This window comes from Tamandua tetradactyla, chromosome 13, assembly GCF_023851605.1.
Source record: "Tamandua tetradactyla isolate mTamTet1 chromosome 13, mTamTet1.pri, whole genome shotgun sequence".
In the NCBI taxonomy this organism is placed as follows: Eukaryota; Metazoa; Chordata; class Mammalia; order Pilosa; family Myrmecophagidae; genus Tamandua; species Tamandua tetradactyla.
The window spans coordinates 49,294,458-49,322,150 of NC_135339.1; the positions used below are offsets into that span (position 1 = coordinate 49,294,458).

At 38.2% G+C, this 27,693-nt stretch overlaps 1 pseudogene; it reads left to right on the forward strand.

Annotated features, from left to right (window-relative positions):
* Window positions 1-1,952: 1,952 nt before the first annotated feature.
* LOC143654536 (calcyclin-binding protein pseudogene) lies at window positions 1,953-26,932 on the forward strand (annotated as a pseudogene).
* Window positions 26,933-27,693: the final 761 nt, after the last annotated feature.

A 27,693-nucleotide genomic window follows, 5' to 3' on the forward strand; every position in this document is an offset into this window, starting at 1 on the left:
TGCTGATTACATCTGTAGTTATCTAAGAGGCATGCCTGCTATAATGAATGGTGTCTGATTTAATTGGCTGGTGCTTAAATGAGAGAGCTCAATGTAGCACAGCTCAAGCAGCTCAGCATACCTCATCTCAGCACTCACAGCTCAGCCCAGGCCTTTGCAGATGCAGAAAGGAATCACCCCAGGGAAAGTTGTTGGAACCCAGACGACTGGAGAGAAGGCAGCAGAGATTGTCCTGTGCCTTCCCACACAAGAAAGAACTTCAGTTGAAAGTTAGCTGCCTTTCTTCTGAAGAACTAATGAAATAAATCCCTTTTATTAAAAGCCAATCCGTCTTTGGTTTGTTGCATTCTAACAGCTAGCAAACTAGAACACTCAGTAAATATTTTTTTGAATAAATCACTGAAAGAATATTTACCCAATCTACCTTACAGAATTTCTTCTCATGCTCTTAGAGTATGAAAATCCTTGAGAAACCATCCTTTGGAATAATGAATGGGAATTCATTCATTTATTCATTCATTCAACACATACATTTTGAGCACCTATTACATACCAGAACCTGTGTTGGGCATAATGGTTAGAGTGAGTGACTCTGCCTGGAAGGAGGCATATTGTGAAGTTATTTCAGAAGTCTAGGCAACAAATGGAGCATTATCATATATTTTTTTAAAAAAAAGACTCCATATAATATAAAACCTGCATCTGGAATTACTGCATGTCATGAATATTCACTGTCTCTGGCTGAAAATAGCAAGTTAAAGACATGACTGTTAGAGATTACTGCATGTACATCTAAAGAATTGGAGAAAAAGCATACTCTTCTTCATAAAATCAAAATAACTTCCTTTCATTGGTGAGGTGCTTTTAGAATCATCTTTACTTTTTTAGCCCATAAAAGGACAATTTAGAGCTCATTATTTGCTCCATTTTCAAATTTAATGATAGCAATTAAATAGAATCCCCAAATTCTGACAAACGGTCTTAAACTTACATACTATGAGTTGTTTTTTTCCCTTAGATTGGACTAAATTTGCATTGTTTGCACAACATTCTTAGTTCCAGTTTTCTCTGTAAACAACAGCTTCACATGAAAGCCAGTTCATGGGTGCGGTTCATGGCCTGGAACTTGATCAACTATTTGCCCACACAGGGCTGGAAACAATTTGAGATGGGTGTGAAACCACTGTGCAATCAGTGTGAGCAAGGCACAAAAAGGAATGGTTTCAGTATTGGATGAAAAAGATCATTACTGACAGAGTTGTTCATGGTATTACTGAAATAGAAGAGAACAACCTGGATAAAAATTCTAATAACATTGAGACCAAAGAAAGGGAGAAAAGGGAAAAGAGACTGAAAATCAAAAATCCACTATCAGAACCAGATTTTTCCAACCTAGGAAAAATCTTTCACAAAAAAATATGCAGGATGCAACAGTGCAGAACCAAAAATGCTTAAACAAATCTGGGTTTTTGTCTTTATGCCAGGAAAAAAAATTGACATAAATTCACACATTTTCCATTTTCTTCCACTATTTGTGAAGTCACGTAGAAATAATCTGAGGGCATTAACCAAATTCTTTTTGAAGAAATGGGAATGTTTACAAAAGAAAAAATCCAGATTCCCAAGATGTCTAACTCCTGAGCCTAATTTTAAATTTAATTTTAATTTCCAAGTTTCCAAGTAGTTCTATTCAAGATAAGTTTGTGTTTTTTGTGTTTTTTTTTTTTTGCCATCCCATTTTTTAAAGTGGAGTGTGCAGGCTTGGAGGGGCAGCAGTCAGGGTGGGAGGTGGCTGATTGCAAAAGTTCCAGTGGCTCAGCATGCTGGAGGTGGGCAGAGATCTCACGCAAGGTCTAGTGTGCACACTGGCTGCACATACTGCAAATCGATCCTGTGTGGTCCACAATCAGAGTGAGCATGCTTGGTAGTGCATTTCCGGTTCCCCTTTCTGCATGGCTGTAGCTCAGGCCTTAGGCCTGACACAACAAGACTATGGCTTCAAGTTTCCAAGAGATAAGAAAGATCTGGAAGAGGTGAAGGTACTGCTGGAAAAGGCCACTAGAAAAAGAGTACATGGTGTGCTTACAACTGAAAACTCCAAGGTTGAGATGGAAATCAAGAACAAGATGTAGCAGAATTCACAGGGGGAAAGCAGAACCTCTTGAAAATGAAAAGCCAACAGCAGTGGCTGCTCCTATTACAATGGGATATACAGTGAAAGTCAGTAAGTATGGATGGGATCAGTCAGATAAAGTTTGTGAAAATCTACATTACCTTAACTGGAGTTCATCAGGTCCCCACTGAAAATGTGCAGGTGCACTTCATAGAGAGGCATTAGATTTTCTCATGAAGAATTTACATGGGAAGAATTATTCCATGATTGTGAACAATCTCTTGAAACCTGTCTCTGGTGAAAGCATTTCAAAATGTCAAGACTGATACAGTTCTTATCTTATATAGAAAGAAAGAAGAAATCATGCAATGGGACTACCTGACTCAGGTTGAAAAATAGTGTAAAAAGAAAGAAAAGCCCTTCTATGATACTGAAATAGATCCTAGTGAAGGACTGATGAACATTTAAAGAAAATTTATGAAATGCTGTGCTGCTAAAATGGCCAGAATGCAATATACCAAAAATGGAATGGTTTTTATAAAGGGAATTAAGTTGCAAGTTTACAATTCTAAGGCCATGAAAATGTCCAAATTAAGGCACCATCAAGAGGTTACCTTCATTCGAGAAAGGCTGATGCCATCCAGAACACTTCTCTCAGCTGGGAAGGCACTTGGCAATGTCTGCTAGCTTTCTCTTCTAATTTTATATGGCTTCCCCAGGAGTGTCTTCCCTCTGCATCTCCAAAGATCTCTAGCTGTGTGAGCTCTGTTGGCTCTGTGGGTGCTGAAGCTTTTTACAAAATGGTTCTCTCTTAAAGGGCTCTAGTAAGCAACCCCACTTTGAATAGGTGGGACACATCTCCATGGAAACCACGTAATCAAAAGGTAGCAACCACATCTGGGTGGATCATATCTCCATGGAAACAATAAAAAGATCCCACCCAGCAATGTTGAGTGAGGATTTAAGAACATGGCTTTTTCTGGGGTACACAACACTTTCAAACCAGCACAAATGGAGATGCTGATATGAAGTGAATAATAAAGCATGGGTAGAATTAAGAGAAAAGCAAGCCAAAGGAGACATAGGATTTTGAGACTTAAAGTTCCTTTTGGGAACTGCAATATAGAAATATTAATATTTCAAATAAGGGAATGTTGGGTAACTGCACAGATACAGTTTGACAGCTAATTATTTACATAGCCTTCTTGCAAGTAAAGACAATGAATTATCCATCTCCTACTTGAGAATATATTTAAATAAAATGTGCTTATTAAACACTTAAAAAAATTAAAGAGGATTGTAAGAAGTTTGATGAGCAAGTATTAAATAAATCAGACTTTTAAAAATCTGATCCTGAACAAAACAAAAAAAAAAGTAAGATAAAGCTGCATTGGGTACATTAGTAGCCACTAATCTCAAACAGGTGTGCTAGTTGAACCCAAAGAATGGGGTGAGCATTAGGAGACTTTTAAGTTATAACACCACCACTGTCCAATATTTCCTGGCTCCTTTAGTTATATTCCAACTGAGTTTCTTACATGCCTCTAGAATTGCATATGACATACTGTCTTACAGCATTTACACATATGCAAGTGTAATATTCCAATGAACCAACAGATGCTTCCTCCAGTCCGCATGCCTCCTCTTCCTCAGAAGACTGAGTTTCAGGAAGGCAATATCACCTATTGCCTTAGGATAAAGTATCAGTGCAGAGCCATAGAAGAACCATTTCTAAACTGTGGGGATGAAATTGAAAGATTGAGGAAAAAATACAGGAACTGTTTCCTCCTTCTCTTAACATCTCCCAGATCAAGAAAGCATGCCATGGACTGGTAGAAGGAAAGAGAGGAGTCCAGGAAGTGGGACAGGAATAAATGGAGAAGAATGAAGTCAACATGAAAAGTCAACCAACCTTCATGTGAGCAAACTTCATTGGTTGCCAGCACCAGGAATCTTTGCAGGGGTTGAGTCAGAAGCCTAGGTAAAACTTTAGGATTACCATTCAACGATACTGCTCATGAGGTGTTGGGGAGCTACATGTGTTTTCCTTCTCACTGCACTCTTTTCAGAAGCACCCATAAGCAGGAGTTGGCACCTCATTTGTTGGTCATCCTATAAGATGAATGCCCATCAGTGTTCGTAACTTTTGCTTAATCTCCAACCTAACTATCCCAGGTGTAAAACTCTTCATTCAGTGGTCCAAGTCATTCATAAACTGTATATCCCTCACCCCCTAGACACTTAGAATGGAGCTGATATTGTAGGAAGGAAACACTCTCACACCTGAGCAATTTGGGAATACGTGGAATTAACTTGCATGCCCAAGTCTGTTTCTCATTCTATTATACTGATTCATTTGTCTATGCCTGCAGTAAACCACACTGTCTGAATTACTATAGTTTCATAATAAATTCTGATGTTTAGTAAGGTGAGTCCTGCTCCTTTCATATATTTTTAAGAACATCCTGTTATTCTTGACTCTTTTTTATCTCACATTAATTTTAGAATCATAAAGTCCCATGAAAATTCCTGGGTGGTTTAGATTAGAATTGCATTGAATATATATATATGTATATACATGAAAAATTACATATTTATGTCTTCCTTTTCTTAAACAAGGTATATTTGTCCATTTATTTAGGCCTGCATTAGTGTTTCCTGATAAGGTTTTTTAGCTTTTCCTATAGAGCTCTTGCAAATTTTATGTATAACGTTCTTGAGTACTTGATTTACTTTTAAATCATTTTTAATTTAAAAAATTTCTTTTAAAAGTTAATGCTGTTTTCTTTTTAATCTTTGTAGTTATTTTTACTTGGTGCACAGAAAAGCTCAACTGACTTTTGTATACTAATCCAGATAAAATCTTAAATACTCCTGTTACTTCTAATAATTAGTCAGTAGTTCTTTGGGTTGTCCATGTAATAAATGATCATCCTAAAAAAAAAAAACAGCAGGTCATTTCTCCTTTAAAATTCTCATGCTTCTGGAGTAAGATACTACTGTTGTACCACAAGGCCTTTAAATTCTTGAGCTTCTAAATTCTTGTTTTATTGCTTTGGCTAGGGATTCTAATAAAATGTTGAAAAGAGGTGGAAAGACTTGGCATCATTGCCTAGATGAAGAGAAATGGTAAGCGTGGGACTTTAAAGGAGGTCCTCATCATGTTTCTTATTTAGGATAATGTTTGCAGTGTGTTTTATTTTCAAACTCTTTAAAGGTTAAGGAAAAGAAAGAAAGGAGGAAGTGAGGGAGGCAGGCAGGTAGGCAGTCTACAAGCACAGAGTGGGTCAGAACTGTGTTTTGGCCATAGAACATTTCCAGTTGGTAAAAGAGTAGGTGTTAGAGAATTTAAAAATATATATATATATTTTCATTGACAAATCTTCACACACACACACATACAATCCATACATGGCATACAATTAGTGGCTCACAATATCATTACATTGTTGTGTACTCATCACCATGGTCATTTTTAGAACATTTACATCACTCCAGAAAAGGAAATAAAAAAAGTTACACATCACATACTCCTTACCCCTTCCTCTCATTGACCACTAGTATTTAATCTACCCAATTTATTTTACCCCATATCCCTACTATTATTTTTTATTTTTTAATTTTTATTTAATTTTTTTATTTAAAAAAACAAACAATACATTTAGACCCACCAAAAATGGATATCCTAGTTAGCTAAACCATAGGCATATTTAAATAAAGTATCCATATAATAATTGTAAAGCCTATGTTTGCACAGTAAGTTTCATAAACCAATTTAAAATTAAGGTAACAAGGAAAAAATCTACAAATTCAGATAGCAAAGTTCTTAAATTCTAAGTATTAAACACTAACTTCGATACCATTTGATTAACTGTCAAAACTGTGAATGTTTGCAAAATATCAAGTAGAAAGTTCTTACAAATATCTATATTGTTATAGTAGTGACCTATGTTACTAAATATTTTTTTGATTTTAAGAAAATATGAAGATACAAACATTTTTACAATTGGCATGGAAATCTTAATCACCTAAAATGGATATCTTAGTTAGCCTATCCATAGGCATATTAAAAAATATATACCAAAGTAATCATTGTAAAGCCAGTCTATACAATATGTTTCATAAACCAATTTAAAATTAAAGTAAGGAAAGAAAAAATTCTATAGATAGATATCAGAGTTTCTTGAATTCTAAATATCAAATACTATCTTAAATACCATTTGATTAACTATTAACTGTGCACATTCTCAAAATATCAAATAAAAAATGATTACAAATATCACCATTGTTATAGTAGTTAGCTATGTTACTAAGTATTTTCAAATTTTTTATTTCAGGGATTTATCTAATACTATAACTGCCTATAGCTTTTTTTTTTTTTAACCATTTTCTGTTGTAAAATATAACATATAAATACAAAGATAAGAAAGAAAAAAAAGCAGTAATTTTTAAAGCACACTTAAACAAGCAGCTACAAAACAGTTCCCAGAGTTTGTCATGGGCTACCATGCCCTCATCTCAGATTTTTCCTTCTAGCTGCTCCAAAACACTGACAAGTTTATCAGAGTCAAAATAACAGAATCATACAGTATCTGTCCTTTAGTATCTGACTTATTTCACTCAGCATTATATCCTCAAGGTTCATCCACGTTGTAATATGTTTTGGGACATCAATTTGTCTAAATGTTGCATAATATTCCATCACATGTATACATCACATTTTGTTTATCCACTCATCTGTTGATGGGCACCTGGAATGGTTCCATCTCTTGGCAACTGTGAATAGTGCCACTATGAACATTGGTGTGGAAATGTCTGTTCGTGTCACTGCCCTCAACTCTTCTGGATATATACTGAGTATGGGTATTGCCAGGTCATAAGGCAACTCAATATTTAGTTTTCTGAGGAATCGCCAAACTGACTTCCACAGTAGCTGAACCATTTTACATTCCCACCAACAGTGAATAAGTGTTCCAATTTCTCTACATCTTCTCCAACAGTTACAATTTCCTGTTTGTTTTATAGCAGCCATTTTTATAGCTGTGGGGTGATATCTCTTTGTCATCTTAATTTGCATTTCCCTTACAGCCAATGAAGATGAGTAGCTCTTCATGTGCTTTTTTAGCCATCTGTATTTGCTCTTCAAGAAAGTACCTATTCATTTCCTCTGCCCATTTTATAATTGGGTTGTTTGTTCTCTCGTTGGTGAGCTGTATAACTTCTTTATGTTCACAAGATATCAAGCCTTTATCTGATATGTGGTTTCCAAATATTTTCTCCCATTGAGTTGGCTGCTTCTTGACCTTTTTAACAAAGTCTTCTGAGGCACAGAAGCTCTTGATCTTAAGGACTTCCCATGTGTCTATTTTTTCTTTCACAGCTTGTGCTTTAGATGTAAAGTTTAAGATGCTACCTCCTATTACTAAATCTTGAAGATGTTTCCCTACATTTTTTTCAAGAAGTTTTATGGTACTGGCTGTCACATTTAGGTCTTTACTCCATTTTGAATTAATTTTTGTATAGGATGTAAGGTGTGGGTCCTCTTTCATTCTTTTGACTACTGAAATTCAGTTCTCCCATGCCCATTTATTGAAAAGACTATTCTGCCCCAATTCAATGGATATGGGGAGCTTATTGAAAATCAAATGTCCATAAATTTGGTGGTCAATCTCTGCACCTCGATTCTATTCCACTGGTCAGTCCTTCTGTCTTAGTGCCAGCACCATGCTGCTTTGACCACTGTGGTTTTATAGTAAGCTTTAAAGTCAGGAAGTAATAGACCTTCCAGTTCGCTCTTCTTTTTTAGGATATCTTCATCTATTCAAGGTCTCTTTCCCTTCCATATAAATTTGATAACCAGTTTTTCCAAGTCTTCAAATTTGGGATTTTTATTGGTACTGCATTGAATCTGTAGTTTAGGTAGAATTAACATCTTGATGATATTCAACTTTCCTGTCCATGAGCATGGAGTATCTTTCCATCTATTTAGGTCATTTTTAAATTCTTTTAGCATTTTTTTGTAATTTTTTTGTGTATAAGTTCTTGACATCCCTGGTTAGCCTTATTCCTAGATGCCTAATTTTTCTGAATAGAGCTTTTTTCCCCTTAGTTGTCCCCTCAGATAGGTCATTGCTTGTGTATAGAAACATTACTGATTTTTGTACACTAATCTTGTATCCTGCCACTTTGCTGAATTTGTTTATTAGCTCAAGTAGTTTGCCTGCAGATTTCTCAGGGTTTTCTAAGTATTAGGATCATGTTATCTGCAAATAATGAAAGTTTTACTTCTTCCTGTACTATTTGGATACCTTTGATTTCTTTCTCCTGTCTAATTGCTCTAGCTAGTACTTCTAATACAATGTTGAATAATAGCAGTGACAGTGGGGATCCTTGTCTCATCATTGATCTTAAGGGAAAAACTTTCAATTTCTCACCATTAAGTATGATGCTGGCTATGGGTTTTTCATATATGTCCTTTATGTTATTGAGAACTATTTCTTCAATTCCTAACTTTTGAAGTGTTTTTATCAGGAAAGGATGCTGGATTTTGTGGAATGCTTTTTCAGGATTGATCAATATGATCATGTGATTTTTCCCTTTCAATCTGTTAATGTGCAACATTAATTTTCTTACGTTGAACCAGCCTTGCATTCCTGGTATGAATTCCACTTGATCATGATGCATAATTCTTTTAATGTGGTGTTTTTCCCACATTATTTTTTATCCATATTTTTTTACTCATCTGTCTATATCCTGGATAAAAGAAGCATCAGACATAAAGTTTTCAAAGTCACACAGTCACTTGTAAAAGCTATATCGTTACACAATCATATTCAAGAATCAAGGCTATTGGAACACAGCCCAACAGTTTCAGGTACTTCCCTCTAGCCACTCCAATGCACCATAAGCTAAAAAGGGATCTATGTAATGCATAAGGATAACCTCCAGGATAACCTCATGACTCTGTTTGAAATCTCTCAGCCACTGAAACTACTTTGTCTCATTTTCCCCCTTCCCTTTTTGGTCAAGAAGGCTTTCTTAAACCTATAATACTGGATCCCAGCTCATCCCAGGAGTCTATCCCACGTTGCCAGAGATATTTACATCCTTGGGAGTTATGTCCCATGCAGGGGTGTGGGAGGTGCAATAAATTCATCTGCTGATCTGACATAGAGAGAGAGGCCACATCTGAGCTACAAAAGAGGTTCTTTGGGAGTGACTCTTAGGCATAATTATAAGTAGGCATAAGCTATTATTTGCAGGAATAAATTTTATAGGGGTTGTGTTAGTTAGATTCAGTTGTCAACTTGGCCAGGTGAGCATACCTAATCTTGTTGCTGCGGACATAACCCAAGGGTACGTGAACCTCATCTGTTGCTAATTATATCTGCAGTTGGCTAGGAGGCGTGTCTGCTGCAATGAGTGACGTCTGACTTAATTGGCTGGTGCTTAAATGAGAGATCACAACGTAGCACAGCTAAGCAGCTCGGCATTCCTCATCTCAGCACTTGCAGCTCAGCCCAGGCCTTTGGAGATGCAGAAAGAAGTCACCCCGGGGAAAGTTGTTGGAACCCAGAGGCCTGGAAAGAAGACCAGCAGAGACCATCCTGTGCCTTCCATGTAAGAAAGAACCTCAGTGGAAAGTTAGCTGCCTTTCCTCTGAAGAACCAACAAAATAAATCTCCTTTTATTAAAAGCCAATCCCATCTCTGATGTGTTGCATTCTGGCAGCTAGCAAACTAGAACAGGGGTGAACCCCAAGATCAAGTCTCAGCCTATGGGTTGGTTGTCCCCACTGCTTGTAAGAATATCAGAAATTCTCCTAGTGGGGAAGTTGAATATTTCCTCCTTTCTCCCAGCCCCTCAAGGGGACTTCACAAATACCTTTTTCTTCATTGCCCAAATTCCTCTGGGATTTATTGGAGCATCACATTAACCTGGACCAACCAACAAGATCTCACATCCTATTCAAGATTCCATGCAATTATAGTATGCAAATAAACTGAATATATAAGTTAAATTAAATAATATGCTACCCAAAATATAAATTTTGCACCAAATAAACATCTTCTCCCTTTGGTCTCACACAGAAGTTGAAGTTTTAAAATATAGATCATATCATCCTTTACCCTATATTCTCATCTACCCCAGTCCTATCCAGACAGATCAGCTTCATTCATGTCTCTAGTTGATGCCTAATCCCTTTTCAAGTTTTTAAACAGTTCCTATATGGGGTACTGCTGACTTTCATAGCTTCAGAGCTTTAACTCTGAGTCTCAGGTGTCACATAAATTCCTGAAGTTTCAGGGAATGACAAGGTTATACACAAGTAGCTCAGTATCTCAGAATTTAGAAATAACTGTTATACCTCTGGAATAGATGTGACTGCTGCAAGAGCTTACAATCTAGGAACCTTTACAATAGGTTCCCAAACATAATCCATGCTCTCGACTTCAACTCTCCAAGTTTGTCTTATCATTAGTCCATAAGAGGCATGATATTTGTCTTTTTATTTCTGACATTTCATTCAACATACTGTCCTCAAAATACATTCACCTAGCTGTATGTCATAATTTCATTCCTTCTTGCAGCCACTCTGTAGTCCATTGTATGCACACACCACAGTTCCCCCTTACATTCCTCAGTCATTGTACCCTTAGGCCACCTCCATTCACATTCCATTGTGAATCATGAACAATGCCACCATAAACACCATTGTGCAAATGTGTATTCGTGTCCCTGCACTCCAGGCATACACTGAGCAATGGGGTTGCAGGGATAGGCTCCTGTGGAACAACCATCCTGCCCTCCAAGGGGCTGTACCTTTCAGTTTCCCTACTGACAGTTAATACGTACATATCTTTCTCTACATTTTCTGTAGCACTAGTTTAATATTAGAGAATTTTAAAGTGAAGCAGCTATTTGAGTAATTCCACTGCCATCCTGTCTGTACACAGCAAAGAGGTCTCTATTCTCTCCACCAGCAAGGTTTAATCTATCGGCTGATAGCAGGGGTGGTAGCAGAATAAACTATCATTGAAATAGACAAGAGTCTATCTTCTTCATAATACAACAAAAGTGATGCAATCCAAATAATGTGGAGTGGGAATTAAGAGTCTGATGAATATTCAAGCCTCATGGATGAGTAAAGCTAATGACGCAAATCAAGGATGTGGGTGGAGAGGAGTAGGAGGACAGCTGAGGGCAGATTAGTGAGTCACAGGACTTCATAAAAGGCCACCAGGATCTAACCATTTTTTCTCAGACATGGCTGGCAGAAGTTCTAAAAATATCCAAGTGAGAGGACCTTCTTCCGAAGGCAGCAAGATTCATGGCAGACTACATCCTCCTTCCTCAAGGGTTTCTGGAAATGTAGGAACAAAACATCTTGTCTAGTCTCTAGAAGAATGTTGTAAAGGCTAAATTGTTTTAAGTCTTGTAAGAAATAAACTTATTTTCTCTACTCATTGTAGGGAATGAGCAGAATGTTGTAAAGTGTTTTAAGTCTTATAAGCAACTTATTTTTTTCGACTCATTATAAGCCATGAAAATCATTGCAGTCTTCTTGCTATGATTTGCAATTTCCTCAAAACATAGGAGATCAAATTTCTTCAACATGTCTGTCTACAACCAACTGTGCTAGGCAGGTCTCATGACTGCTGTTAGCTCACTCTTCTTCACATCAGTAATCAGTAACCCTATTCTCTATAAGACACAGGCTGTTGCTCAGAGCATACAGATTGCACATTGGATGAAGAGATACAGGAGAAGAAAGAAGATGAAGGGAAGGATGGTGTTTTAAGCTCTGTGTAATATGAAGAATGAATCCTGGAGTCATTTGGATCTGATTTTGAATTCTGGCTCCACCACAAGTAGCTTTATTGACTTGGGAAATTAATATTTTTGAGTTTTGCTGTCTTCATCTGAAAAATGGAGACAATAATATCCACTTTACAGAATTGATGGCATAATTAATCCTGATAACATATATAAAATGCCTGGTATAAAGTAGTAGGTAATAGGTTCACATATCCCTGTTATATTACTCTTTTGGATTGTATAAGCACCACATTCTGGAGGTTGAGACTGTGCAGAATATATCATTTTATATACTGCCATTAAATTCCAATGACTATGAGAAACTCACAATTTGTCTTCTATAGATTTATGATTATTTTTTAGTTTGTATTAACTGTATTTTCCCATACACCATCCCACTTTTAACACCCAGTAATAGTGACATACATTTGTTCTAGTTCATGTAAAAACTTTCCTATATTTGTACAATTAACCGCCATCATCATCCACTCTAGATTTCACTAAACTACACAGCCCAAGATTTTATCCTCTAGCTTTCCTTCTCGTGACATACAAGACCCTAGTCTTCCTCTTTCAACCATTCTCACACTCAACTTTGTTCATTATACTTACAGTATTGTGTTGCTATCATACAGTATTGTGCTATCCATTTCTGAACCTTCACAATCAACTTTATTAAACATTCAGTACTCCCTAAGCATCAATGGCCCAGTGTCTACCCTTTTTCTATCTCCTGATAACCTATGCTCTCAAATTTAACTCTCAGAGTTCTTTCCTTAAAGTTAGTTCATATTAGTGAGACCATACAATATTTGCCCTTTTGTTTCTGACTTATTTCGCTCGGCATAATGTCCTCAAGGTTCATCCATGTTGTTGCATGCATACTTTATTCCATCTTAACAAGCTATATAATATTCCATCATATGTATATATCATAGTTTATTTATCCACTCTGGATTGGCTTTTTTTCTTAGAAAGGAAGAAGTAAACTTTATTTGCTGATGTCACGACTGTCTGCAAGGAAATACAATTCAAACTAAATAAACTTACTAGAACTCATGAGTTAATTTAGCATTATCAGGATACAGGATCAATATATAAAAATTAATTTATTTCCATATAGTAGCAATGAACAATTGGAAACTTAAAATAACTGCCATTTAAAAGGGCATCAACTATATGAAATACTTAGGGACAAATCTGACAAAAGATATGCAAGACCTGTTCACTGAAAACTATACAATGTTGCTAAGAGAAATTTTAAAAATCTTAAATTAATGGAGTGATATGGTGTGTTCATGAGTCAGATGACTAAATATTGTTAAGAGATCAATTTTCCCCAAATCACACTATAGACTCAATGCAAACCAGATCAGGCAGAGGAAACAGCAAGTGCAAAGTCCCTGAAGCAAAAACACTTTGAAGAACAGTAAGGAGACCAGTTGGACTGGATGGAGTGAAGTGGGGTGGGTTGGGGAGACGGGTGGGGGTCAATCCATGGGAGGAGAGGAATTCAAGTAGGTATCAGTGGTAACTCTCATGATAATAAAGCATTTGTTGGCTTTCTTCCCTTCTCTGTTTCCCATGCCTCTATACATACTTGTACCCAATCTTTATCTGTAAATTACATCTGGGGGGACACAAACTAGGATGACTGGAAGGAAAATATGAAGATATTTCTGGAGTCCTTGCCCTGTTTCCCTTAAGAATCAAAGTGTAATAGCAGCAGTAGAAGGCAACTGTCCTTCAGGAGTAGAAGGCAATTGTTCAAGGATCTGGGATTTGATATTTTGATCAACACTCTTCTAGAAGGCCTTGACAAACAGAAGGAATGTAAGTCTCTTCAGCCCAGTGCTTTGTAGATGGCCCCTAAATTAGATTCCTTGCCCTTACTCATTTTTTTTTTTTAGTATTTTTATTGAGAAATCTTCACACACATACAGCCCATACACGGTGTACAATCAGTGGCTCACAATATCATCACATAGTTGTATATTCATTACCATGTTCATTTTTTGAACATTTGCATCATTCCAGAAAAAGAAAGAAAAAAGTCATACACCCCATACCCCGTATGCCCCCCCATTGATCACTAGAATTTCAATCTACCCAATTTATTTTACCCCATATCCCCCCTATTATTTATTTAATTTTTATCCTTTTTTTTTTTTTACTCATCTATCCATACCCTGGATAAAATGAGCAGCAGACACAAGGTTTTCACAATTAAACAGTCACACTGTAAAAGCTATAGCATTATACAATCATCTTCAAGAGTCAAGGCTACGGGAATACAGCACAACAGTTTCAGGTACTTCCTTCCAGCCACTCCAATACACCTTAAACTAAAAAGGATATCTATATAGTGCATAAGAATAACTTCCATGAAAACCTTGTAACTCTGTTTGAGATCTCTCAGCCACTGAAACTTTTTCTCATTCCTTTCTTCCCCCTTTTGATAAAGAAGTCTCTCTTAATCCCATGATGCTGGGTCCCAGTTCATCCCAGGAGTTCTGTCCCACTTTGCCAGGGAGGTTATAACCCTGGGAGTTATATCCATGTAGGGGGAAGGACAGTAAGTTCATCTGAGCTAGTTTAGAGAGAGAGGCCATATCTATGCAACAAAAGAGGTTCTCTGGGGGTGACTCTTAGGTATAATTATAAGTAGGGTTAGCCTATCCTTTGCGGGAATAAGTTTTATAGGGGCAAACCCCAAGATCAAGCCTCAACCTATTGATTTGGTTGCCTCTACTGCTTGAGAGAATACCAGGAGTTCCCCAAATGGGGAAGTTGAATATATCCTCTTTTCTCCCCCAGTCCCCCAAGGGGACTTCACAAATACTTTTTTATTCTTTGCCCAAATTACTCTGGTATATACTGGGGCATCACACTAACCTGGACAAACCAGAAGGATCTCACGCCTGATTCAAAATTCCATATATTTATGGTGATCAACTAAACTGACCGTACAAGTTAAATTAGGTACTGTGCTACCCAAAATACAAATTTTGCACCAAATAAAGATCTCTTTCTTTGGTTTCACAAAGAAGTTGAAATTTTAAAATATGGACCATATCATCCTTTACCCTATGATCTGATTTACCTAAGTCCTATCTAGATCAGCTTTGTTCATATCTCTAGTCGACGGCTGATTCCCCTTTCAACTTTCTAAATAGTTCCTCTATGGGATAATGCTAACTTCTGTAGCTTCAGAGCTCTAATTCTGAGTCTCACGTGTCACATAAATACCTGAAGTTTCTGGGACTGATCAGGTTATATACAAACAGCTCAGTATCTCAGAATTTAGAAATGGACTGATTTTTATATTCTCTCAACTGCTATTTATTTTTAGTTGACTTCTAGCATTATTCTGACTCTACCTCCTACCAGTAGATGATGTTTACCACTGGAAGACAAGCACTTTTGAATACTATCCTCTGGAACCCCTAATAAAGATGCTAGATAGTATGTCATAGCCAAACTGATTTACAGTATACTAAAGGGTTTCAAGCCACTCACCCTGTTGCATTTACCCTTTACATATATTAATGCAATACAAATCTACATGAGATTGGTTCCTTTAGAACTCCAAGCATTAGATAACCAAAGATATTTTATTATTATGATTATACTGTAGATATTTAAAAAATCCAAGCATTAGATAACCAAAGATATTTGATCTTTATGATTATACTGTAGACATTTGTCAATCATTCATTGAACATCTAGTGGGACAGTAAATTTGCTGTAAAATGGAATCAACTATGTATCTTTAAAAATCAGATTTATCTTCGCTGCTCCCAGATATTGTGACTTAATCAGTCTAAGTGTGACTTAATTGGTCTAAGTGGGCATTAGGATGTTCCCGGGTGATTTTAACATGCAACATACCAAGCTAGTATCCAAGAGTTATCTATAGGAAAAGATGTTTACATCTTTCACTTGAGTTCACTGATTCATTCATATTTATAATGACTTATATGAATATTTATATGTCATTGGGAGATACAATGTTGTTAAAATAAATTCCATTTTTAGTAGTACTAATACATCCAGTTTTTCCATAATTAAGGAAAACACCTCAATTAAATGCAAACTTTTTTCAGTAAAAGGGGAAACTTTGACAGAAGGTTTGACAGAAGAGCTTGTATCGCTTTCTTTTTTATTTCATCTTTCTCTTTCAGGATTCTCTGCTTCTAGCCATAAAGGAAAGCAAACTAAGTAAAGGTAGGGGTGTGTGTGTGTGTGTGTGTGTGTGTGTGTGTGTGTATACCTATTTTGCTCAAGGACAGCCAGGATTGCTTACGGCTTCTAAAAACCAACAGTGAGACACCATTCAGTCTCCTCATCCCTTACCCCACTGTTTGTTTCTTAGCTGCTAAAATAACTACCATGCAATGGATTAGCTTTAAACAATGGGAATTTATTGGCTCACAGTTTTGAGGCTAGAAGATGTTCAAAATCAAAATGTCAGTAAAATGATGCTTTCTCCCTGAAGACTATGGCATTTTAGGCTGGCTCCCCAAGGTCCTTGGGGGTTCCTTAGCTTTTCATCACATGGTGATGTTCTCTCCTTTCTCTTCCAGGTCTGTTTATTTCTGGCTTCTAGCTTCTCCTTTCGAGTCCAATTTTCTTTGCTTATAAGGACTTCAGCAATATTGGATTAGGCCCACTCTCATTCATTCTGGGCACACCTTAACATCTTCAAATGTCCTGTTTCCAAATGGGTTCAGACCCACAGGCCCAAGGGTTGGAACCTGAGCATGCCTTTTGTGGAGGGCATGAGTCAATACTGAGCACACTCCCTACCCTCTTCTCATTTGTTGCTCATATATTCATTTTGTTTTCACCTTCCATTTGTCAGTGATGGGCCAAGGAATGAAATATGGGAAAATATATATGAATGCAAAAACGTTCAGAGATTTGGCTACATTACAAATGAAAAGTACATGCATTTGATTAAATCACATAAAATAACTGCTTCTATGTATAATTAATTCAACTCAGTGGTTAGTGGGTTGACATCTACTATGAACCCTGCTAATGCTCCCATGGCTCTTTGTTAGTGCCTTTATTTTAGCTGCCCAGTCACTTAATTGTAATTCTTTCCTGACATATCTGCTCCTCTCATGCCTGGGAACTCTTGATTGCAATGTTTCTGTCTTTGTGTCCTCAGGGTCTGGCCAATAGAGCCTCGCACATAGTTTGAGCTCACTGACTATTTATGGATAAAATGGAGAAGTAAGCAAGTGAATGAAAAGTTGAGTGTCATGGATTTGCAGCAGAAGATATGACTAGCCCCTGCTTTCATTGAATTTATAATCCAATGTGAAAGACACTTCATATATCCATAACAAATCCAGGAAACTATAGGAGACTTCTCTCTTCCCTTGCTGAAGCAATTGGGTAGGTCTAGAAGGGGAAAGATGAATGTAAGATTGAGGTGTTAAGGAAGAAGGCTTCATGAAGAAGATGAAACTAAAATTGAGTTTAGCAGTTGTGGTGGAATTTGAAATGTGAGACTAAAAGCAGACATTCTCTGGAATGGCCCTGAACCACTGAGGAACCAGAGATTCTTTGCCCCCATTTGGACAGTTCAAAATGGATTCTACGCAATTTCTCAGAGGGTTCCCAGTGGGGTTGAGTCCCAGAAACCCTAGCACTCACTCATCTGCTTATTAACTCACTCCTACTAGCTCCCCTCCCTTTCCTGTCTCACTCACTCTGTTGGTATACTTTCTGGTGTCATTTCCAAACACACTATTTTCACCCAAATCTTCATCTCTGGATTTGCTCATAGGAGCACTCAAACTAGGTCACATTCCAGGTAACTCTGGGACATGTTGTAGCCACAACTCCAAAGTGAGGATAAAATGTGGAAATCATAATGAGGTCACAATGATGAGTACTATGTGGTAAGAACTGAATACAAAGCTTGTTGTCTATGTGACAACAGTACCACAATTTCAGAAAAAGATCACATGGCAATATAAACTCTACATGAATGGACTTTGTTCACCACTCCATTTCTAGTTCCGAGGATAGCGTATGGCTTTAGCAGGAGTTTAATAAATATTTGTGAAATGAATGACAAAATGAAAAAAAAATAAAGGAAAGAATGAGAAATGCTGTATTCATGAGGTATTTATTTGAAGTTTCAACATTAAGTACCAACTGAATGCCTAAAAGTATGCTAGACATTAGGAATACAAAGATGAATAAAATGAAGTCCTTATTTGTCTGCAATATATTGTAGTGGCTCTCAAATTTTCACTTGCCTAAAATTATCTAAGTTGCTTATTAAAAATGAAGATTTTTAAAATAAAATCTTCATTTTGGGGGTTCTTTCTCTAGAGATCCCAATTGAGAAGATCTGGGGTGAAGCCTAGGAATATGCATTTTACCAAGACCTTCCCTTCTATCTCCATTATTTTGATGTCATTGATACGAAGATTATACTTGGAGAATTCCTAGTCTAGGAATAAATATCCAACAATGACCACACCAAAGAAATTTCCAAATAATTGTGAATATCAGGTAGTAGGCATAAGAGCAGAGAATCACTGTGTTCAGGGAATCACAGGTAAGGGCATTTGAACTGAATTCTGAAGAATAAGTAGGAGTTCCCAAGAGAGTAAGGAGAAGAGAAAGGATATTCCCAGAAGAAGAAACAACAGGGAGGTATGGAAAAGCACAAATAGAAAACCTTCAAGAAACTGCAATGATTTGGTACAAGGTTTTGATGCATTTTTGAAAACACAATTTCTCTTGGCATCTCAAAATATTTTGGCTGCTTGGCTGGTGTTGTTACAAAAGAACTAGCTGTGCTTAAATTTTGGCAGACCAAATAAACCAGTTAGGAACTTAAGTGTGTTATAAAACAAAGAGAGCATCACAGGTGGTTGTGATTCAGTTTTTAAGAGTTGAATTCTATACAGCTGCCTAGGTTTGGGTTCACACATTAGTAAAACTTGCTTAATATTTAAAGCCTTGACTGCAGGAGCTTCAATTCTCCAATTCTGGGAAAACTAATCTAGAAAAAGCAGAACAAAGCCCTTTCTTAGTATTAACTTCCTCTGTACCAAGAATATTTTTGTTTAATCAAGAACATGTGACCTTTCACCTCAGTTATCAAGAATGGAACAAAGATTTTCCAAATAAACTAAGAAATAAATTTCTCTAAGAAAGAACTCAAGCTATTTACAAACACATCCGGAGACATCTTTTATCACCCATACTAACCGCTCAATCTGCAAACTGATCTTTCAACTTCCCTGTCTGGGAAGAACATACAGAACATGATCCCCAAAACAGTATCTAACTGGCTTTTTTATAATGATGCCCCAGTTTTCTTTTTTTACACGGAACCCATTCAAAGTGAATTATTTGAGGAGAAAGAACTAGAGTGACAGCAAAGTAGCTTTCAACTTGGGAGGCTAATGCACACATTCTCTTGCTTAAATGCAGATATTTCAGCTCAGGCAGGGTTGGTGATCCCTCAAACATGAGAACCCCTGTGAGAAAGACTTTCAACCATAAATTTGGGGTCTCCTAGGAGCACATATCTTCCTGTCTACCCATCTCTGAAAACAATGACTTTAGAATTCAGAAGTCTTTGGGGCTTTTGTACAAAGACAGGCTTTGGAAGTGTTGTATTCTTACTCAGCCTGGGGACTTAGTTATGAGAACAACATCTTTTCAGCTTCTCAGACTGGACCACATCATCGATGCAAGGGGCTAGCAGCACCAGAAGATGTTGATGGGGACCCTGGGAGACAGGGCAATGGGAATCTGTTTATTACATCAATTAGAGCAGAGTAGGTTTGGAGGTGACCTGAAGGCAGGCTGAATTTCTTCTGCCACTCTCCTCACCTTCAAAGGCAAGGTGCTGTTCTTTGTCACTGCCCCACCCCCCACCCCAATCTGAAAAGCAGCTCCTCCCTCCAATCTTTACCCCTTATGGGGCTGCAGCAACTTGCCACTCCAACTGCCTCCAACATTTCCTGCTCTTTGGAGGGATAAAATAGTTTCCCTTACATGTACAAACCTGCTACCAGATACAAGTCCTTTTTACAACCAAAATAAGTAGGTGAGCATTTCCAACACAGAGTTCTTTTTTCACTTGTCCTGTTGCTTTTAAACTCTCTCCTGTGTCCACAACACATAAACTGGGCCATACTATGTGCTAGAAAGTATACTGTTCCTTTTTGTCTCTTTTCTATACCTTTCAATTTGGAAGCAAATTAAAAAACATTTAATTTTTGTGACCAAAAGTAGGTCCTCAGCTTCCCTTTCTGGGACCCTGTTTGTGGAATCTCAAATTCAAGTTGCTGAATCATACCTGCATAAGCTCCACTGCCTGGATTTAAACCAACATCTCCCAACCTGGCTTCCTTCTTTGGTCTTGTTCCCTAATGTTGCTTCATCCTTCCACTCTTCCTCTGCTTGAATTTTTTTTATTCTTAGTGTTATCAGTGGGAACATGAAGGGTGGAGCAGTCATTTGATCTTCCAAGTCCCAGTTGGATCTGATTTTCCAAATTACACTTTATAACACTTTGTGGTACAGTTCTTTGCGGAAGTCTTAACAATTGTATAAGAGTCTTTTCCTTCCTGTGGCAACCTGGCATACAAATCCAGTAACTACACATCACCAACACACTTTGAAGTGCTACTGGATTTTCTGCCACAAAGTTACAGTCATTTATATCTCCATGATGACTTATAATTCTTAAAGCTGGACCCTACAAGCTGTAGAGTAACTGGATGCCTTTGTCCCTCAATCTCCAAGGCCAGGCACCCTCTGGCAGTTGCTGTTTGTACCTTGCTGATATATCCTCAGCCCACCCCAAAGGGGGCATGCAGGTAGTTCCACTCAGGACAATGGCTTCCAGCAGCTTTCTGCCTAGAAGTACTATTGACCAAATATTCAGTCTGTGCACAAGCCAGGCTAGAAGTGCCAGGAAGTAAGGTCCCAGGAATGACCCTCAACCACTGAGAACAGGAGATTCTTTGCCCCAGTTTAAATGGTTCAGAAATGGGTTCTACACATATTCTCAGAGGGTTCCCACTGGGGTTGAGCAATATACTACCACTCACCTGCTTATTAACTCACTGTTATTGGCTCTCCTACCTTCCCTGTATTATTCATTCTGTTGGTGTGCTTTCTGGTGTCGCCTCCAAATAAACTATTTTCACCCAAATCCTTATCTCTGGGTTTGCTTTTGGGAGCACCCAAACTAAGTCATATCCTAGGCAAATCTGGGACATGGTCTAACCACAACCCCAAATCATCCTCCTCAGGATGAATGTCTCTGCAGAGAAAATGCCTCTGAATTCTGGGAGCATGCAGCTTTGACCAGGGCTTCTAACAAATCACTGGCAGCTCTGTTCATAACAGTAGTCTGCCCAGTATCCAGGGATTCCTACTGTGGCAAGTAAAGCAAAGAAGGTCATGGATCAAAAGACACATAACTGTTCCCATCCAAGAAAGGCCTCAATTTCTTAACAAATGATTTGTACATGAAGCTTGGAATGAATGCTAACTTCTAATATACATTCTTATGAGTTTCTTAGACATTCTTATTCTCTCAGATAAAGCTGCATACACACATATGATTCCCCATTAAAAATATCAACTCTTGAGTGATTCTTCTCCCAAAGGTTTTATGGCCAATTGTAAAGTAGTTTACACAACCTCTATCTAACACTGGTATAGTAGTAGAGTCCAACTCCAGGCCAAAATCCTATGTCTGATTCATCAGGCCCAAGAACAGGCAAGTATAAGGCTTTGCAGGGCAGCCTCATGGTGGAAAGTGGGCCTCTCCACAAAAGACTTAGTGCCTAGTCAGTGCATTGCAGTTTCCAGGGTGAGTTTCAGCATTAAGGGTTCAGCACACCTACTCCCATGAACTTCTCACCTTCCTCCCTCCCATTCCCCACCCTTCTCATCTCTAGAGCCAGTGAGGCCCATAAATGTATCTGCATTCATAGCCCAGGTGCTTCCACCAAGGCCTGCTTATCTCGGGCCTTGGATAAGGCACTTCCCAGACATCTCTGCTAAGACTTTCTTATCTAGTGTCTTGGCTAAGACACTTTTCTCCACTTTGCCTCTCTATTTTTCCACTCCTAATCCTTCTCTCTCTCTCCCTTGCCCTGGTACCCTAAGCCCACAAAGAGTCAGAAGTCCTTAAGTCTGGGGCTCCTTGGAAGTGACACAATTCCTGCATGTCACTGGACCATGGCCTGGTGCTATTCCATGGGAAAAAATGGAACACTAGAGAATCAGTGCCCCTCTTTGTGGTCTTTTGCTTGTATTGTTGCAGTAAGTGATGTTTATACATTCCTGATCTTACTTTCTTACAGTCCTTTATCTCCTGCGCTAGCATGGGGTATGGGCACTTATGGCCTAGACACAAAATTTATCTTTTTGCTATCTCCCATTAGAAATCCAATCTCATCAAATACATTACAATCTTGCATTTTCACTAATATTTGTGGGGTAATAGGGAGGTACTTCCAAATCAGAGCACACAACTAAAGACTTTTCATTGGCTCCAACCCCCATCTTCACTTCTTTTGGGAAGCCTTCCACTATACATAGCTCTGAGATATATCTTCCAGTTTTCCACTCTGGAAGTTTTTCTTCTGTTGAACATCACTGTATAGTCAATCTACACTCCCCAGCTTCCCAAGAATACTAATGTCAGAGGTTCAACTCAAGAAGTCTTACCTTATTTTTTTCACTCTAGTGTAATGTGATACCAAGAGTAGGTGTGACAATGACTTGATAACAGAGATCATCTCTCATTCATCTTCATATACCCATGTGGATAAAAATGACTAAATTTTTTGATATAAATCTTATTCTCAGTAGGTTACCTGGTAGAGTCTTAGTAGGGACATTACTAGAGAAATAACCCGGCAACCAAAATAATCCAAAGTAACCCATGTTCTTTCCTCTTGTTTTTCAAATACCATGAGAATGATGTTCCCTTCTCTCTCATCTAGTTCTCACTTACACCACAGATTGTCCCATTTATCCTCTCTCCAAACTATATGAAACATTTCTTCCAAATCCAAGCCAGTGTGCTCTTCTCCTTCTCCTCATTTTTCATGTTTTCCACATCTGAGGGAGAGGAAGTAACCAAATGGGCAAAATTCTCACTAGTGGATGAGTTTGGGGAACATGCAGTAAAATCTTGGGATACTTGTAAATTACAGATTTTGTCCGCTCACACTATAAAAGGTGACTAAATGCCAAGGAAATAAATGATAACTGGAAGAATAGCAATAATGTCAAGACTACAACTTGGGTTTAAATCTCAGCTCCATATGTTTCTAGGCATTTGATATTGAGAAATTTACTTAACCTCTAAACTCCTGTATTCATCTATAAAATGGGTAAAATAATGCCCATGTAAAATATTTAGAATTTTATACTGAGGATCAATAATTTTTAGCCATTATTCTCCCTAAAAAAAGTTGAATTTTTAACTGGAAACCCTATTTCATGCTCCTGTCTCCTATCCACAGTTCAAAAAGACTCTGTCTTCCCCAAAGTTACTAATAGTTCAAGTAATTTTGTCCTCTTGTTCCATTACATGGAACACAGGAAATCATAAGCAGCTCCTCCCTTCACTGGAGTGTGCTTACAAAGAAAAGTCAGCAGTGGAATGCAAGCAGTAAAGTAAACTTGTATTGATTTTCAAACCTGGTCTTATATGGTGTGACTGATTTTTATTGAGCTTCATTCTGAATGTGGCTCTGTGGTTGAATCAAAGTGGAATATAATTATAGTAGAGAGTGATTAAGTGAAATAGAGAGGACAAGACTTGCTAATTTGATACTGAAATTAAAGGTAATTTTGCTGCAATTGAATCAGGATGACCTGTCCTCTTACATGAGGCCTAATTGTTTGTCAGCTAGTTGCTATAATCTGAGCAAAATGAAGGAAGAATTCAAGCTGCAAACTAGTTTTCCACTGTTTTCATTTCCTAGCTGTTAAAACAAATAATTGTTTGCTCAGTTTAAGAGGCTAGAAGGCTTGCTTCCTCCAGGAATTGGTATCTTTCAGCTGGTCAGCAATCTCTAGGTTCCTTGGCTTCTCTGTCACATGGCTACATTGTCTCTTTCCACTTCCAGGTTCTACTGACTTTTAGCTTCTGGCTACTCCCTGTCTGAACTTCACTCTGTTTATAAAAGACTCCAGTAATCTGGATTAAAGCCCAATCTTATCCAGTTGGGTTATGCCTTAACTGAAGTAACATCTTGAAGAGATCTTATTTTCAATGAGTCCACACCCACCAGAATGCAGAAATGCAGACCAAGACCCAGACCAAGAACATGTCCAAACTAGGGTGCACAATTCAATATATCACAGCCACAATTTGCATTGGGGCATTTGGTCAGAACTTTAACTTTTTTACCATCATTGTTAAATCATTACCTCAATTCCTTTATTTAGTTTGCAGGTGTTAACAATAAGAAAGAGGATTTCAAGAAGTGGGAAGTAAGTCTTAAGATAAATTAGGCCCAATGAGTTAGTCACAGGACATCATGTAATTTCACCAAACACAAGCATTAATGTATGTCTCCAAAATATTACTAGATTAACAGCATTGTGACATAACAAGAGTAATGAATGAAGCTAGCTGTATACTGCTGATACATAAAATACTCTCCCTTATAAAATGACAGGTATCAATGTGGATATTTTACATAATGACAACACTCTTTTACATCAGTATAAAATGTATACCTTTGAAATGACTCAATATTTGTGATCCTGGAAACAATATGATGATAGAGTAAGATTAATTAAGAAAGGGGTGTGGAGTAGGTCAGGAAAGAAATTTAGCTAGAAGAATTCAGATAATAAGTCAATACTGGGACATGGTAATGAGAATATGATCACAGAACAAAGCCAGATTTGAACTATCCAGACAGGTTTTCAAGCTAGTTCTAGACAGGTTAAGTATGAAGATTGTCTCAATGTCATCTTAATTTTATGCTGTGAAAATAGTTGGACCCAAAGATATCCTGTCTTTTCATCATATGTATTATTGATTCATAATTAAACCAGAATTTGCAAAGGGTTATCAAAACCCTTTCAGCAATATTATTAAAAATGTGATAAAGAAATAACACCTTCTTCATCTAATGCCTAATTACTCTGATGAAGTACGTTAGTAGCCAAGATCATTAAAATATAAAAAGATAAGTTATTCAACATTGTGCAGGAAGTTCCAGCCAGAGCAACTAGGCAAGAAAAATAAATAAAAGCATCCAAATTAGACAGAAAGAAATAAAACTGTTGCTTCCCATGAAATGGAGCTCGAAGGATATTAAGGAATGACAAGAAAGAAAGGAAGGAAGTGAGGGAGGGAAGGAGGGAGGGAGGGAGAGAGAGAGAGAAAGAGAGAGAGAGAAAGAAAGAGAGAGAGAGGGAGGGAGGGAGGGAGGGAAGAAAGAAAGAGAGAGAGAAGGAAGGAAGGGAGGGAGGGAGGGAGGGAGGGAGGGAGAGAGAGAGAGAGAGAGAGAGAGAGAGAGAGAGAGAGAGAGAGAGAGAGAGAGAGAGAGAGAGAGAGAGAGGGAAAGAAAGAAAGAAAGAGAAAGAAAGAAAGAAAGGAAGGAAGGAAGGAAGGAAGGAAGGAAGGAAAGAAAGAAAGAAAGAAAGAAACACACAGATGGGCTCAGGGGGTCTGAAGTCTGTCTGATGTAAACTTAAGCTTCAGACCCCCTGAACTCATCTGTTTCTTTCTTTTTATCCTTCCTTCCTTCCTTCCTCCCTCCCTCCCTTCCTTCCTCATCATTCCTTAATATCCTTCGAGCTCCATTTCACAGGAAGCAACATAAAACCTTCTTTATTTACAAATGAGAAGATTCATTATATTTAAAAATCCTGAAAAATTCATAACAAAGCTCAGAGCTAAAAATGAATTCAGCAACCCAGCAGAGTACAAAATCAACATGCAAAAATCAGAAGTATTTCTATACACTTGTAATGAAAAAATCTGAAGAGAAAAAAAGCTTCAATTACAATAGCAGCTAAAAGAATCAAATATCAAGGGATAAATCTAACCAAGATGCAGAGGACCTCTACACAGAAAACTGCAAAGCACTGCTGAAAGAAATCAAAGAAGACCTAAATAAATGGAAGGACATTCTGTGTTTATGGGTTGAAAGAATAAATATTGTCAAGATGTCAAATCTACCATAAGCAATTTATAGATTCAACACAATCCCAATCAAGATTCCAACAGCTTGCTTTGTAAAAATGAAAAAGCCAATCATCAAATTTATATAGAAGGATAAGGGCCCCTAAATAGCCAAAACCACCCAGAAAAGGAAGAATAAAGTTGGAGGACTCATACTTCCTGTTAGGTTGGAGGAATGAGGGAGGGCTCTATGGCTGGAATCAGGAAGTCACTTTGGGATGGGAGGTGAATCATTACAACCAAGGTCTTTATGCAGCTCACTCATTGCTCAATGGACATCTGATCATCCGCTGCTCAACCCACTAGCATAATAATCCTTTGTTTAATGTGCCACCCCTTTCATGCTATCACCTAACCCCTGCCCTTAAAAACTGCACTCACCAAAGCCCACACGCAGACTCACCTCACTCCATCTTGGGTTCGGTGAGCTCTGCCCAGGAGCGCAGTCAATAAAGCATGCTCACTTAAAATCATTTCATATACTTTCCTTTCTCTCAAATACCTCATATCTTAAAACCTTTCATCTTGGTGCCGAAACCTGGGAGAGGAGCGTGGGTGCTGCCCGCCCAGGCAGGGGCACCCCGGCTTCCTCTTGCTCTTCCTCCACATAGCCAGAGACCAGGGATCCTTTGGCCTGCTGCTATATCCATCACTGATTGGGTAAATCCCTCCCCTCCTAGCTCAGCTGCCAGGTCTCGCAGTTCCGAGGAGAGAGCCTGTTCGTAACTTACTCTCTGAAAATCGTGAATTCACGTCAGGTTCTCTCCCGAGAGCTGAGGTGAACAGGGATGCCTGCAAGCCTCATACCCTTTTTCCAGGACTCAAAAAGTTGTGGGGACACCCTGCTTCTCGTTTCCCTCCCAAACTCAGGTCCAAGACCTAAACGGGACTTTAAATCCGCTCATAAGAGCTTTAAGGACTCTCTCAGAGCATTGGGTCGCTAACACCCCTGGGCCAGTCCTTTGTTCTTAGAGCCATTTCTTTGTTCTGTGAGACCTCTCAGCATGGGCAATAAATCTTCTAAAAAACAACCCCTTACTCCTCTAAGTTGCCTACTGGCAAACTTATCCGCCCTGAATTTGCTTCCAGACATTCAGCCGAAATGCCTCTCTTACTTTTGTAAAAAGGCTTGGCCACAATACTAATTGGATAATGGTTCTCATTGGCCTAAGTGGGGGACTTTCGATTTTAAGGTCCTTAACGACCTCCATAATTTCTGCCAAAAGAATAACAAGTGGGCTGTAATTCCTTATGTCCAGGCTTATTTTCTCCTGCACTCCTGTCCCTCTCTTTGTACTCCTTGCTCCATGGCTCAGGTTCTCCTAGCCAAGGAAACTCTCAAACCCTCCCTCTCCTCTGATGAGACTTTCTCCTTTTCTGAACCCCTGACTCATCCTTATTCAAGTGACCACTGTCTCCGCAAAATCCTTCCACACAATCCTCTCCTCCCTCACTCTATCCTTCTCTCTCTCTCCAGTGGTGCCTCAGGTGCCATCTTGCCCCTTTTCTTCTTCTCCTCCAGTGGTGCCTCAGATGCCATCTT